This window comes from Carcharodon carcharias, chromosome 3, assembly GCF_017639515.1.
Source record: "Carcharodon carcharias isolate sCarCar2 chromosome 3, sCarCar2.pri, whole genome shotgun sequence".
Taxonomy (NCBI): Eukaryota; Metazoa; Chordata; class Chondrichthyes; order Lamniformes; family Lamnidae; genus Carcharodon; species Carcharodon carcharias.
In genome coordinates this window covers 169205197-169219915 of record NC_054469.1, presented here as the reverse complement: position 1 = coordinate 169219915, position 14719 = coordinate 169205197, and positions in this window count along the sequence as shown.

The window sequence follows — 14719 nt, the reverse complement described above, 5'->3', positions numbered from 1 at the left end:
CTCTTACAATGTGAAGATTGACATCATGGAATCTCCTGCAATGTTGAGATCCTCATCCTGGAAACTCCTGCAGTGTGAAGATCCAGATCCTGGAAACTCCATCAGTGTGAAGATCCACATGATGGAAACTCCTGCAGTGTGAAGATCTACATCCTGGAGACTCCTGCAGTGTCAAGCTCCACACCCTGTAAACTACTGCACTGTGAAGATTCACATCCTGGAAACTACTGCGTTATGAGATTCACATACTGTAAACAGCTCCAGTGCAAATATCCACATTGTGGAAACTCCTGCAGTGTGAAGATCCACAAGCTGGAAACTCCTGCAGTGTGAAGATCCACATGTTGGAAACACCTGCAGTGTGAAGATTCACATGCTGGAAACTCCTGCAGTGTGAAGATCCACACCATTGAAGATCCTGCATTTTGAAGATCCATATCCAGGAAACGACTGCAGTGTGAAGATCCACATCCTGGAAACTCCTGCAGTCTGAAGATCCACATGCCGGAAGATTCTGCAGTGTGAAGATCCACATGCTGTAAGCTACTGCATTATGATGTTCCACATCCTGGAAACTCTTGCAGTCTTTAGATTCACATCCTGGAAACTCCTGCAATGTGACGAGCCACATCCTGGAAACCACTGCACTATGTACATCCACATCCTGGAAGATCCTGAAGTGGGCAGATCCAAATCCTGGAAACTCCAACAGTGTGAAGATTCACATACTGGAAACTTCTGCAGTGAGCAAGATCCAATCGTGGAAACTCCTATAGGATGAATATCCACAAACTGGAGACTCAAACAGTGTGAAGAATCACATACTGGAAACTCCCGTAGTGCGTCGAACCACATCATGGAAACTTCTGCAGTGTAAAGATCCACATACTTGGAACTCCTGCAGTATGAAGATCCACATCCTGGAACCTCCAGCATTGTGAACTTCTCCATCCTGGAAACTCCTGCAATGTGAAAATTCACATCCTGGAAGATCCTGCATTGTGAACATCCATATCCTGGAAGCTCCTGCAGCATGAGGTTCAACATCCTGGAAGATCCTGCTTTGTTAATATCCACATCCTGGAAGCTCTGCATTTTGAAGATCCACATCCTGGAAACTTCTGCGGGGTTAAGATCCATATCCTGGGAACTCCTTCAGGGTGACAGTCTACATCCTGGAAGATCCAACATTGTGAAGATCTATATCCAGGAAGATATTGCAGTATGAGGATCCACATGCTAGAAACTACTGCAGTGTGAAGAGACACATTATGGAAGAAACTGCAGTGTGAAGATCCACATGCTGGAAATTCTGGCAGTGTGAACATTCACATCCTGGAAACTCCTGCAGTGCATAGAGCCACATCGTGGAATCTGCTGAAATTTGAAGATCAACATCTGGAAACTCCTGCAGTCTGAATATCCACATCCTGGAACCTCCAGCATTGTGAATATCTCCAACCTGGAAACTCCTGCAATGTGAAGATTCACATCCTGGAAGATCCTGCAGTGTGAACATTCATATCCTGGAAGCTGCTGCAGCATGAGGTTCAACATCCTGGAAGATCCTGCTTTGTTAATATCCACATCCTGGAAGCTCTGCATTTTGAAGATCCACATCCTGGAAACTTCTGCGGGTTAAGATCCATATCGTGGGAACTCCTTCAGTTTGACAGTCTACATCCTGGAAGATCCAACATTGTGAAGATCCATATCCAGGAAGATATTGCAGTATGAGGATCCACATGCTAGAAACTACTGCAGTGTGAAGAGACACATTATGGAAGAAACTGCAGTGTGAAGATCCACATGCTGGAAATTCTGGCAGTGTGAACATTCACATCCTGGAAACTCCTGCAGTGCGTAGAGCCACAGTGTGGAATCTCCTGCAATTTGAAGATCAACATCTGGAAACTCCTGCAGTCTTTAGATTCACATCCTGGTAACTCCTGCAATGTGATGACCCACATCCAAGAAACCTTTGCACTACTTACATCCACATCCTGGAAGATCCTGAAGTGGGCAGATCCACATCCTGGAAACTCCGACAGTGTGAAGATCCACATACTGGAAACTTCTGCAGTGTGCAAGATCCAATCGTGGAAACTCCTATAGTATGAATATCCACGTACTGGAGACTCAAGCAGTGTGAAGATGCACATACCGGAAACTCCTGTAGAGCCTCATTCCACATCATGGAAACTTCTGCAATTTGAAGAGCCACATCATGGAAACTTCTGCAGTGTGAAGATCCACATACTTGGAACTCGTGCAGTCTGAAGATCCAAATCCTGGAACCTCCAGCATTGTGAATATCTTCATCCTGGAAACTCCTTCACTGCCAACATTCACATCCTGGAAGATCCTGCAGTGCGAACATTCACATCCTGAAAACCCCTGCAGAGTCAACATCCAGATTCTGCAAACTTCTGCAGTGTGAAGTTCCACATCCTGGAAGATCCTCTAGTGAGAAGATTTGCATGCTGCAAACTCCTACAGTGTGAAGTTCCACATGCTAGAAATTTGTGCAGTATGAAGATCCACATCCTGGAAGAGCCTGCAGTGTGCAGATCCATATCCTGGAAGCTACTACAGTACTAAGATCCATATCCTGGAAACTCCTTCAGTGTTCAGATTCACATCCAGGAATCTCCTACAGTGTAAAGATCCACATCCTGGAAACTCCTGCAGGGTGAAGATCCACATCCTGGAAACTTCTGCAATGTGATGATCTGCATCCTGGAACCTCCTGCAGTGTAATGAGACACATTATGGAAGATAATGCAGTGTGAAGATCCACATTATGGAAACATCTACAATGTGATGATCCACATGATGGAAACTTCTGCAGTGAGAATATGTCCATCCCAGAATATCCTGCAGTGCCACGATCCCCATCTGGGAATCTCCTGCACTGTTATGATACACATTCTGGAAAATTCTTCAGTGTGAAAATATACATTCTGGAAGATCCTGCAGCATGAAGATCCATATCCTTGAAGATCCTGCCTTGCGGAAACCACATCCTGAAAGCTCTTGCAATGTGAAGACTGACATCATGGAATCTCCTGCAGTGTGAAGATCCACATACTGGAAACTCTGGCGGTGTGAAGATCCACATGCTGGACATTCCTGCAGTGTGAAGATCCACATCCAGGAAGGTCCTGCAATGTGGAGATCCTGATCCTGGAAACTCCTGCAGTGTGAAGATCCAGATCCTGGAAACTCCATCAGTGTGAAGATCCACATGATGGAAACTCCTGCAGTGTGAAGATCTACATCTTGGAGACTCCTGCAGGGTCAAGCTCCACACCCTGGAAACTACTGCACTGTGAAGATTCACATCCTGGAAACTCCAGCAGTATGAAGATTCACATACAGCAAACACCTCCAGTGCAAATATCCACATTGTGGAAACTCCTGCAGTGTGAAGATCTACATCTTGGAGACTCCTGCAGGGTCAAGCTCCACACCCTGGAAACTACTGCACTGTGAAGATTCACATCCTGGTAACTCCTGCAATGTGATGACCCACATCCAAGAAACCTTTGCACTACTTACATCCACATCCTGGAAGATCCTGAAGTGGGCAGATCCACATCCTGGAAACTCCGACAGTGTGAAGATCCACATACTGGAAACTTCTGCAGTGTGCAAGATCCAATCGTGGAAACTCCTATAGTATGAATATCCACGTACTGGAGACTCAAGCAGTGTGAAGATGCACATACCGGAAACTCCTGTAGAGCCTCATTCCACATCATGGAAACTTCTGCAATTTGAAGAGCCACATCATGGAAACTTCTGCAGTGTGAAGATCCACATACTTGGAACTCGTGCAGTCTGAAGATCCAAATCCTGGAACCTCCAGCATTGTGAATATCTTCATCCTGGAAACTCCTTCACTGCCAACATTCACATCCTGGAAGATCCTGCAGTGCGAACATTCACATCCTGAAAACCCCTGCAGAGTCAACATCCAGATTCTGCAAACTTCTGCAGTGTGAAGTTCCACATCCTGGAAGATCCTCTAGTGAGAAGATTTGCATGCTGCAAACTCCTACAGTGTGAAGTTCCACATGCTAGAAATTTGTGCAGTATGAAGATCCACATCCTGGAAGAGCCTGCAGTGTGCAGATCCATATCCTGGAAGCTACTACAGTACTAAGATCCATATCCTGGAAACTCCTTCTGTGTTCAGATTCACATCCAGGAATCTCCTACAGTGTAAAGATCCACATCCTGGAAACTCCTGCAGTGTGAAGATCCACATCCTGGAAACTTCTGCAATGTGATGATCTGCATCCTGGAACCTCCTGCAGTGTAATGAGACACATTATGGAAGATAATGCAGTGTGAAGATCCACATTATGGAAACATCTACAATGTGATGATCCACATGATGGAAACTTCTGCAGTGAGAATATGTCCATCCCAGAATATCCTGCAGTGCCACGATCCCCATCTGGGAATCTCCTGCACTGTTATGATACACATTCTGGAAAATTCTTCAGTGTGAAAATATACATTCTGGAAGATCCTGCAGCATGAAGATCCATATCCTTGAAGATCCTGCCTTGCGGAAACCACATCCTGAAAGCTCTTGCAATGTGAAGACTGACATCATGGAATCTCCTGCAGTGTGAAGATCCACATACTGGAAACTCTGGCGGTGTGAAGATCCACATGCTGGACATTCCTGCAGTGTGAAGATCCACATCCAGGAAGGTCCTGCAATGTGGAGATCCTGATCCTGGAACCTCCTGCAGTGTGAAGATCCAGATCCTGGAAACTCCATCAGTGTGAAGATCCACATGATGGAAACTCCTGCAGTGTGAAGATCTACATCTTGGAGACTCCTGCAGGGTCAAGCTCCACACCCTGGAAACTACTGCACTGTGAAGATTCACATCCTGGAAACTCCAGCAGTATGAAGATTCACATACAGCAAACACCTCCAGTGCAAATATCCACATTGTGGAAACTCCTGCAGTGTGAAGATCCAAAAGCTGGAAACTCCTGCAGTGTGAAGATCCAAAAGCTGGAAACTCCTGCAGTGTGAAGATCCACATGTTGGAAACTCCTGCAGTGTGAAGATTCACATGCAGGAAACTCCTGCAGTGTGAAGATCCACATCATGGAAGATCCTGCAGTTTGAAGATCAATATCCAGGAAACGACTGGAGTGTGAAGATCCACATCCTGGAAACTCCTGAAGTCTGAAGATCCACATGCCGGAAGATTCTGCAGTGTGAAGATCCACATGCTGTAAGCTACTGCATTATGATGTTCCACATCCTGGAAACTCTTGCAGTCTTTAGATTCACATCCTGGTAACTCCTGAAATGTGAAGAGCCACATCCTGGAAACGACTGCACTATGTACATCCACATCCTGGAAGATCCTGAAGTGGGCAGATCCACATCCTGGAAACTCCGACAGTGTGAAGATCCACATACTGGAAACTTCTGCAGTGAGCAAGATCCAATCGTGGAAACACCTATAGTATGAATATCCACATACTGGAGACTCAAGCAGTGTGAAGATTCACATACTGGAAACTCCTGTAGTGCGTCGTTCCACATCTTGGAAACTTCTGCAATTTGAAGAGCCACATCATGGAAACTTCTGCAGTGTAAAGATCCACATACTTGAAACTCCTGCAGTATGAAGATCCACATCCTGGAACCTCCAGCATTGTGAATATCTCCAACCTGGAAACTCCTGCAATGTGAAGATTCACATCCTAGAAGATCCTGCAGTGCGAACATTCATATCCTGGAAGCTCCTGCAGCATGAGGTTCAACATCCTGGAAGATCCTGCTTTGTTAATATTCACATCCTGGAAGCTCTGCATTTTGAAGATCCACATCCTGGAAACTTCTGCGGGGTTAAGATCCATATCCTGGGGACTCCTTCAGTTTGACAGTCTACATCCTGGAAGATCCAACATTGTGAAGATCCATATCCAGGAAGATACATCAGTATGAGGATCCACATGCTAGAAACTACTGCAGTGTGAAGAGACACATTATGGAAGAAACTGCAGTGTGAAGATCCACATGCTGGAAACTCTGGCAGTGTGAACATTCACATCCTGGAAACTCCTGCAGTGCGTAGAGCCACATCGTGGAATCTCCTGCAATTTGAAGATCAACATCTGGAAACTCCTGCAGTCTTTAGATTCACATCCTGGTAACCCCTGCAATGTGACGACCCACATCCTGGAAACCTTTGCACTATGTACATCCACATCCTGGAAGATCCTGAAGTGGGCAGATCCACATCCTGGAAACTCCGACAGTGTGAAGATCCACATACTGGAAACTTCTGCAGTGTGCAACATCCAATCGTGGAAACTCCTATAATATGAATATCCACATACTGAAGACTCAAGCAGTGTGATGATTCACATACTGGAAACTCCCGTAGCGCGTCGTTCCACATCATGGAAACTTCTGCAATTTGAAGAGCCACATCATGGAAACTTCTGCAGTGTGAAGATCCACATACTTGGAACTCCTGCAGTCTGAAGATCCACATCCTGGAACCTCCAGCATTGTGAATATCTCCATCCTGGAAACTCCTGCACTGTGAAGATTCACATCCTGGAATATCCTGCAGTGCGAATATCCACATCCTGCAAACCCCTGCAGTGTCAACATCCAGATCCTGCAAACTTCTGCAGTGTGAAGTTCCACATCCTGGAAGATCCTCTAGTGAGAAGATTTGCATGCTGCAAACTCCTACAGTGTGAAGTTCCACATGCTAGAAACTTGTGCAGTATGAAGATCCACATCCTGGAAGAGCCTGCAGTGTGCAGATCCATATCCTGGAAACTACTACACTATTAAGATCCATATCCTGGAAACTCCTTCAGTGTTCAGATTCACATCCAGGAATCTCCTACAGTGAGAAGATCCACATCCTGGAAACTTCTGCAATGTGATGATCTGCATCCTGGAACCTCCTGCAGTGTAAAGAGACACATTATGGAAGATAATGCAGTGTGAAGATCCACATCATGAAAACATCTACAATGTGATGATCCACATGATGGAAACTTCTGCAGTGAGAATATGTCCATCCCAGAATATCCTGCAGTGCCACGATCCCCATCTGGGAATCTCCTGCACTGTTATGATACACATTCTGGAAAATCCTTCAGCGTGAAAATATAAATTCTGGAAGATCCTACAGCATGAAGATCCATATCCTTGAAGATCCTGCCTTGCGAAAACCACATCCTGAAAGCTCTTACAATGTGAAGATTGACATCATGGAATCTCCTGCAATGTTGAGATCCTCATCCTGGAAACTCCTGCAGTGTGAAGATCCAGATCCTGGAAACTCCATCAGTGTGAAGATCCACATGATGGAAACTCCTGCAGTGTGAAGATCTACATCCTGGAGACTCCTGCAGTGTCAAGCTCCACACCCTGTAAACTACTGCACTGTGAAGATTCACATCCTGGAAACTACTGCGTTATGAGATTCACATACTGTAAACACCTCCAGTGCAAATATCCACATTGTGGAAACTCCTGCAGTGTGAAGATCCACAAGCTGGAAACTCCTGCAGTGTGAAGATCCACATGTTGGAAACTCCTTCAGTGTGAAGATTCACATGCTGGAAACTCCTGCAGTGTGAAGATCCACACCATTGAAGATCCTGCATTTTGAAGATCCATATCCAGGAAACGACTGCAGTGTGAAGATCCACATCCTGGAAACTCCTGCAGTCTGAAGATCCACATGCCGGAAGATTCTGCAGTGTGAAGATCCACATGCTGTAAGCTACTGCATTATTATGTTCCACATCCTGGAAACTCTTGCAGTCTTTAGATTCACATCCTGGAAACTCCTGCCATGTGACGAGCCACATCCTGGAAACCACTGCACTATGTACATCCACATCCTGGAAGATCCTGAAGTGGGCAGATCCAAATCCTGGAAACTCCAACAGTGTGAAGATTCACATACTGGAAACTTCTGCAGTGAGCAAGATCCAATCGTGGAAACTCCTATAGGATGAATATCCACATACTGGAGACTCAAACAGTGTGAAGAATCACATACTGGAAACTCCCGTAGTGCGTCGAACCACATCATGGAAACTTCTGCAGTGTAAAGATCCACATACTTGGAACTCCTGCAGTATGAAGATCCACATCCTGGAACCTCCAGCATTGTGAACTTCTCCATCCTGGAAACTCCTGCAATGTGAAGATTCTATCCTGGAAGATCCTGCATTGTGAACATCCATATCCTGGAAGCTCCTGCAGCATGAGGTTCAACATCCTGGAAGATCCTGCTTTGTTAATATCCACATCCTGGAAGCTCTGCATTTTGAAGATCCACATCCTGGAAACTTCTGCGGGGTTAAGATCCATATCCTGGGAACTCCTTCAGGGTGACAGTCTACATCCTGGAAGATCCAACATTGTGAAGATCTATATCCAGGAAGATATTGCAGTATGAGGATCCACATGCTAGAAACTACTGCAGTGTGAAGAGACACATTATGGAAGAAACTGCAGTGTGAAGATCCACATGCTGGAAATTCTGGCAGTGTGAACATTCACATCCTGGAAACTCCTGCAGTGCGTAGAGCCACATCGTGGAATCTGCTGCAATTTGAAGATCAACATCTGGATACTCCTGCAGTCTGAATATCCACATCCTGGAACCTCCAGCATTGTGAATATCTCCAACCTGGAAACTTCTGCAATGTGAAGATTCACAAACTGGAAGATCCTGCAGTGTGAACATTCATATCCTGGAAGCTGCTGCAGCATGAGGTTCAACATCCTGGAAGATCCTGCTTTGTTAATATCCACATCCTGGAAGCTCTGCATTTTGAAGATCCACATCCTGGAAACTTCTGCGGGTTAAGATCCATATCGTGGGAACTCCTTCAGTTTGACAGTCTACATCCTGGAAGATCCAACATTGTGAAGATCCATATCCAGGAAGATATTGCAGTATGAGGATCCACATGCTAGAAACTACTGCATTGTGAAGAGACACATTATGGAAGAAACTGCAGTGTGAAGATCCACATGCTGGAAATTCTGGCAGTGTGAACATTCACATCCTGGAAACTCCTGCAGTGCGTAGAGCCACAGTGTGGAATCTCCTGCAATTTGAAGATCAACATCTGGAAACTCCTGCAGTCTTTAGATTCACATCCTGGTAACTCCTGCAATGTGATGACCCACATCCAAGAAACCTTTGCACTACTTACATCCACATCCTGGAAGATCCTGAAGTGGGCAGATCCACATCCTGGAAACTCCGACAGTGTGAAGATCCACATACTGGAAACTTCTGCAGTGTGCAAGATCCAATCGTGGAAACTCCTATAGTATGAATATCCACGTACTGGAGACTCAAGCAGTGTGAAGATGCACATACCGGAAACTCCTGTAGAGCCTCATTCCACATCATGGAAACTTCTGCAATTTGAAGAGCCACATCATGGAAACTTCTGCAGTGTGAAGATCCACATACTTGGAACTCGTGCAGTCTGAAGATCCAAATCCTGGAACCTCCAGCATTGTGAATATCTTCATCCTGGAAACTCCTTCACTGCCAACATTCACATCCTGGAAGATCCTGCAGTGCGAACATTCACATCCTGAAAACCCCTGCAGAGTCAACATCCAGATTCTGCAAACTTCTGCAGTGTGAAGTTCCACATCCTGGAAGATCCTCTAGTGAGAAGATTTGCATGCTGCAAACTCCTACAGTGTGAAGTTCCACATGCTAGAAATTTGTGCAGTATGAAGATCCACATCCTGGAAGAGCCTGCAGTGTGCAGATCCATATCCTGGAAGCTACTACAGTACTAAGATCCATATCCTGGAAACTCCTTCTGTGTTCAGATTCACATCCAGGAATCTCCTACAGTGTAAAGATCCACATCCTGGAAACTCCTGCAGGGTGAAGATCCACATCCTGGAAACTTCTGCAATGTGATGATCTGCATCCTGGAACCTCCTGCAGTGTAATGAGACACATTATGGAAGATAATGCAGTGTGAAGATCCACATTATGGAAACATCTACAATGTGATGATCCACATGATGGAAACTTCTGCAGTGAGAATATGTCCATCCCAGAATATCCTGCAGTGCCACGATCCCCATCTGGGAATCTCCTGCACTGTTATGATACACATTCTGGAAAATTCTTCAGTGTGAAAATATACATTCTGGAAGATCCTGCAGCATGAAGATCCATATCCTTGAAGATCCTGCCTTGCGGAAACCACATCCTGAAAGCTCTTGCAATGTGAAGACTGACATCATGGAATCTCCTGCAGTGTGAAGATCCACATACTGGAAACTCTGGCGGTGTGAAGATCCACATGCTGGACATTCCTGCAGTGTGAAGATCCACATCCAGGAAGGTCCTGCAATGTGGAGATCCTGATCCTGGAAACTCCTGCAGTGTGAAGATCCAGATCCTGGAAACTCCATCAGTGTGAAGATCCACATGATGGAAACTCCTGCAGTGTGAAGATCTACATCTTGGAGACTCCTGCAGGGTCAAGCTCCACACCCTGGAAACTACTGCACTGTGAAGATTCACATCCTGGAAACTCCAGCAGTATGAAGATTCACATACAGCAAACACCTCCAGTGCAAATATCCACATTGTGGAAACTCCTGCAGTGTGAAGATCCAAAAGCTGGAAACTCCTGCAGTGTGAAGATCCAAAAGCTGGAAACTCCTGCAGTGTGAAGATCCACATGTTGGAAACTCCTGCAGTGTGAAGATTCACATGCAGGAAACTCCTGCAGTGTGAAGATCCACATCATGGAAGATCCTGCAGTTTGAAGATCAATATCCAGGAAACGACTGGAGTGTGAAGATCCACATCCTGGAAACTCCTGAAGTCTGAAGATCCACATGCCGGAAGATTCTGCAGTGTGAAGATCCACATGCTGTAAGCTACTGCATTATGATGTTCCACATCCTGGAAACTCTTGCAGTCTTTAGATTCACATCCTGGTAACTCCTGAAATGTGAAGAGCCACATCCTAGAAACGACTGCACTATGTACATCCACATCCTGGAAGATCCTGAAGTGGGCAGATCCACATCCTGGAAACTCCGACAGTGTGAAGATCCACATACTGGAAACTTCTGCAGTGAGCAAGATCCAATCGTGGAAACACCTATAGTATGAATATCCACATACTGGAGACTCAAGCAGTGTGAAGATTCACATACTGGAAACTCCTGTAGTGCGTCGTTCCACATCTTGGAAACTTCTGCAATTTGAAGAGCCACATCATGGAAACTTCTGCAGTGTAAAGATCCACATACTTGAAACTCCTGCAGTATGAAGATCCACATCCTGGAACCTCCAGCATTGTGAATATCTCCAACCTGGAAACTCCTGCAATGTGAAGATTCACATCCTAGAAGATCCTGCAGTGCGAACATTCATATCCTGGAAGCTCCTGCAGCATGAGGTTCAACATCCTGGAAGATCCTGCTTTGTTAATATTCACATCCTGGAAGCTCTGCATTTTGAAGATCCACATCCTGGAAACTTCTGCGGGGTTAAGATCCATATCCTGGGGACTCCTTCAGTTTGACAGTCTACATCCTGGAAGATCCAACATTGTGAAGATCCATATCCAGGAAGATACATCAGTATGAGGATCCACATGCTAGAAACTACTGCAGTGTGAAGAGACACATTATGGAAGAAACTGCAGTGTGAAGATCCACATGCTGGAAACTCTGGCAGTGTGAACATTCACATCCTGGAAACTCCTGCAGTGCGTAGAGCCACATCGTGGAATCTCCTGCAATTTGAAGATCAACATCTGGAAACTCCTGCAGTCTTTAGATTCACATCCTGGTAACCCCTGCAATGTGACGACCCACATCCTGGAAACCTTTGCACTATGTACATCCACATCCTGGAAGATCCTGAAGTGGGCAGATCCACATCCTGGAAACTCCGACAGTGTGAAGATCCACATACTGGAAACTTCTGCAGTGTGCAACATCCAATCGTGGAAACTCCTATAATATGAATATCCACATACTGAAGACTCAAGCAGTGTGATGATTCACATACTGGAAACTCCCGTAGCGCGTCGTTCCACATCATGGAAACTTCTGCAATTTGAAGAGCCACATCATGGAAACTTCTGCAGTGTGAAGATCCACATACTTGGAACTCCTGCAGTCTGAAGATCCACATCCTGGAACCTCCAGCATTGTGAATATCTCCATCCTGGAAACTCCTGCACTGTGAAGATTCACATCCTGGAATATCCTGCAGTGCGAATATCCACATCCTGCAAACCCCTGCAGTGTCAACATCCAGATCCTGCAAACTTCTGCAGTGTGAAGTTCCACATCCTGGAAGATCCTCTAGTGAGAAGATTTGCATGCTGCAAACTCCTACAGTGTGAAGTTCCACATGCTAGAAACTTGTGCAGTATGAAGATCCACATCCTGGAAGAGCCTGCAGTGTGCAGATCCATATCCTGGAAACTACTACACTATTAAGATCCATATCCTGGAAACTCCTTCAGTGTTCAGATTCACATCCAGGAATCTCCTACAGTGAGAAGATCCACATCCTGGAAACTTCTGCAATGTGATGATCTGCATCCTGGAACCTCCTGCAGTGTAAAGAGACACATTATGGAAGATAATGCAGTGTGAAGATCCACATCATGAAAACATGTACAATGTGATGATACACATGATGGAAACTTCTGCAGTGAGAATATGTCCATCCCAGAATATCCTGCAGTGCCACGATCCCCATCTGGGAATCTCCTGCACTGTTATGATACACATTCTGGAAAATCCTTCAGCGTGAAAATATAAATTCTGGAAGATCCTACAGCATGAAGATCCATATCCTTGAAGATCCTGCCTTGCGAAAACCACATCCTGAAAGCTCTTACAATGTGAAGATTGACATCATGGAATCTCCTGCAATGTTGAGATCCTCATCCTGGAAACTCCTGCAGTGTGAAGATCCAGATCCTGGAAACTCCATCAGTGTGAAGATCCACATGATGGAAACTCCTGCAGTGTGAAGATCTACATCCTGGAGACTCCTGCAGTGTCAAGCTCCACACCCTGTAAACTACTGCACTGTGAAGATTCACATCCTGGAAACTACTGCGTTATGAGATTCACATACTGTAAACACCTCCAGTGCAAATATCCACATTGTGGAAACTCCTGCAGTGTGAAGATCCACAAGCTGGAAACTCCTGCAGTGTGAAGATCCACATGTTGGAAACTCCTTCAGTGTGAAGATTCACATGCTGGAAACTCCTGCAGTGTGAAGATCCACACCATTGAAGATCCTGCATTTTGAAGATCCATATCCAGGAAACGACTGCAGTGTGAAGATCCACATCCTGGAAACTCCTGCAGTCTGAAGATCCACATGCCGGAAGATTCTGCAGTGTGAAGATCCACATGCTGTAAGCTACTGCATTATTATGTTCCACATCCTGGAAACTCTTGCAGTCTTTAGATTCACATCCTGGAAACTCCTGCAATGTGACGAGCCACATCCTGGAAACCACTGCACTATGTACATCCACATCCTGGAAGATCCTGAAGTGGGCAGATCCAAATCCTGGAAACTCCAACAGTGTGAAGATTCACATACTGGAAACTTCTGCAGTGAGCAAGATCCAATCGTGGAAACTCCTATAGGATGAATATCCACATACTGGAGACTCAAACAGTGTGAAGAATCACATACTGGAAACTCCCGTAGTGCGTCGAACCACATCATGGAAACTTCTGCAGTGTAAAGATCCACATACTTGGAACTCCTGCAGTATGAAGATCCACATCCTGGAACCTCCAGCATTGTGAACTTCTCCATCCTGGAAACTCCTGCAATGTGAAGATTCTATCCTGGAAGATCCTGCATTGTGAACATCCATATCCTGGAAGCTCCTGCAGCATGAGGTTCAACATCCTGGAAGATCCTGCTTTGTTAATATCCACATCCTGGAAGCTCTGCATTTTGAAGATCCACATCCTGGAAACTTCTGCGGGGTTAAGATCCATATCCTGGGAACTCCTTCAGGGTGACAGTCTACATCCTGGAAGATCCAACATTGTGAAGATCTATATCCAGGAAGATATTGCAGTATGAGGATCCACATGCTAGAAACTACTGCAGTGTGAAGAGACACATTATGGAAGAAACTGCAGTGTGAAGATCCACATGCTGGAAATTCTGGCAGTGTGAACATTCACATCCTGGAAACTCCTGCAGTGCGTAGAGCCACATCGTGGAATCTGCTGCAATTTGAAGATCAACATCTGGATACTCCTGCAGTCTGAATATCCACATCCTGGAACCTCCAGCATTGTGAATATCTCCAACCTGGAAACTTCTGCAATGTGAAGATTCACAAACTGGAAGATCCTGCAGTGTGAACATTCATATCCTGGAAGCTGCTGCAGCATGAGGTTCAACATCCTGGAAGATCCTGCTTTGTTAATATCCACATCCTGGAAGCTCTGCATTTTGAAGATCCACATCCTGGAAACTTCTGCGGGGTTAAGATCCATATCGTGGGAACTCCTTCAGTTTGACAGTCTACATCCTGGAAGATCCAACATTGTGAAGATCCATATCCAGGAAGATATTGCAGTATGAGGATCCACATGCTAGAAACTACTGCAGTGTGAAGAGACACATTA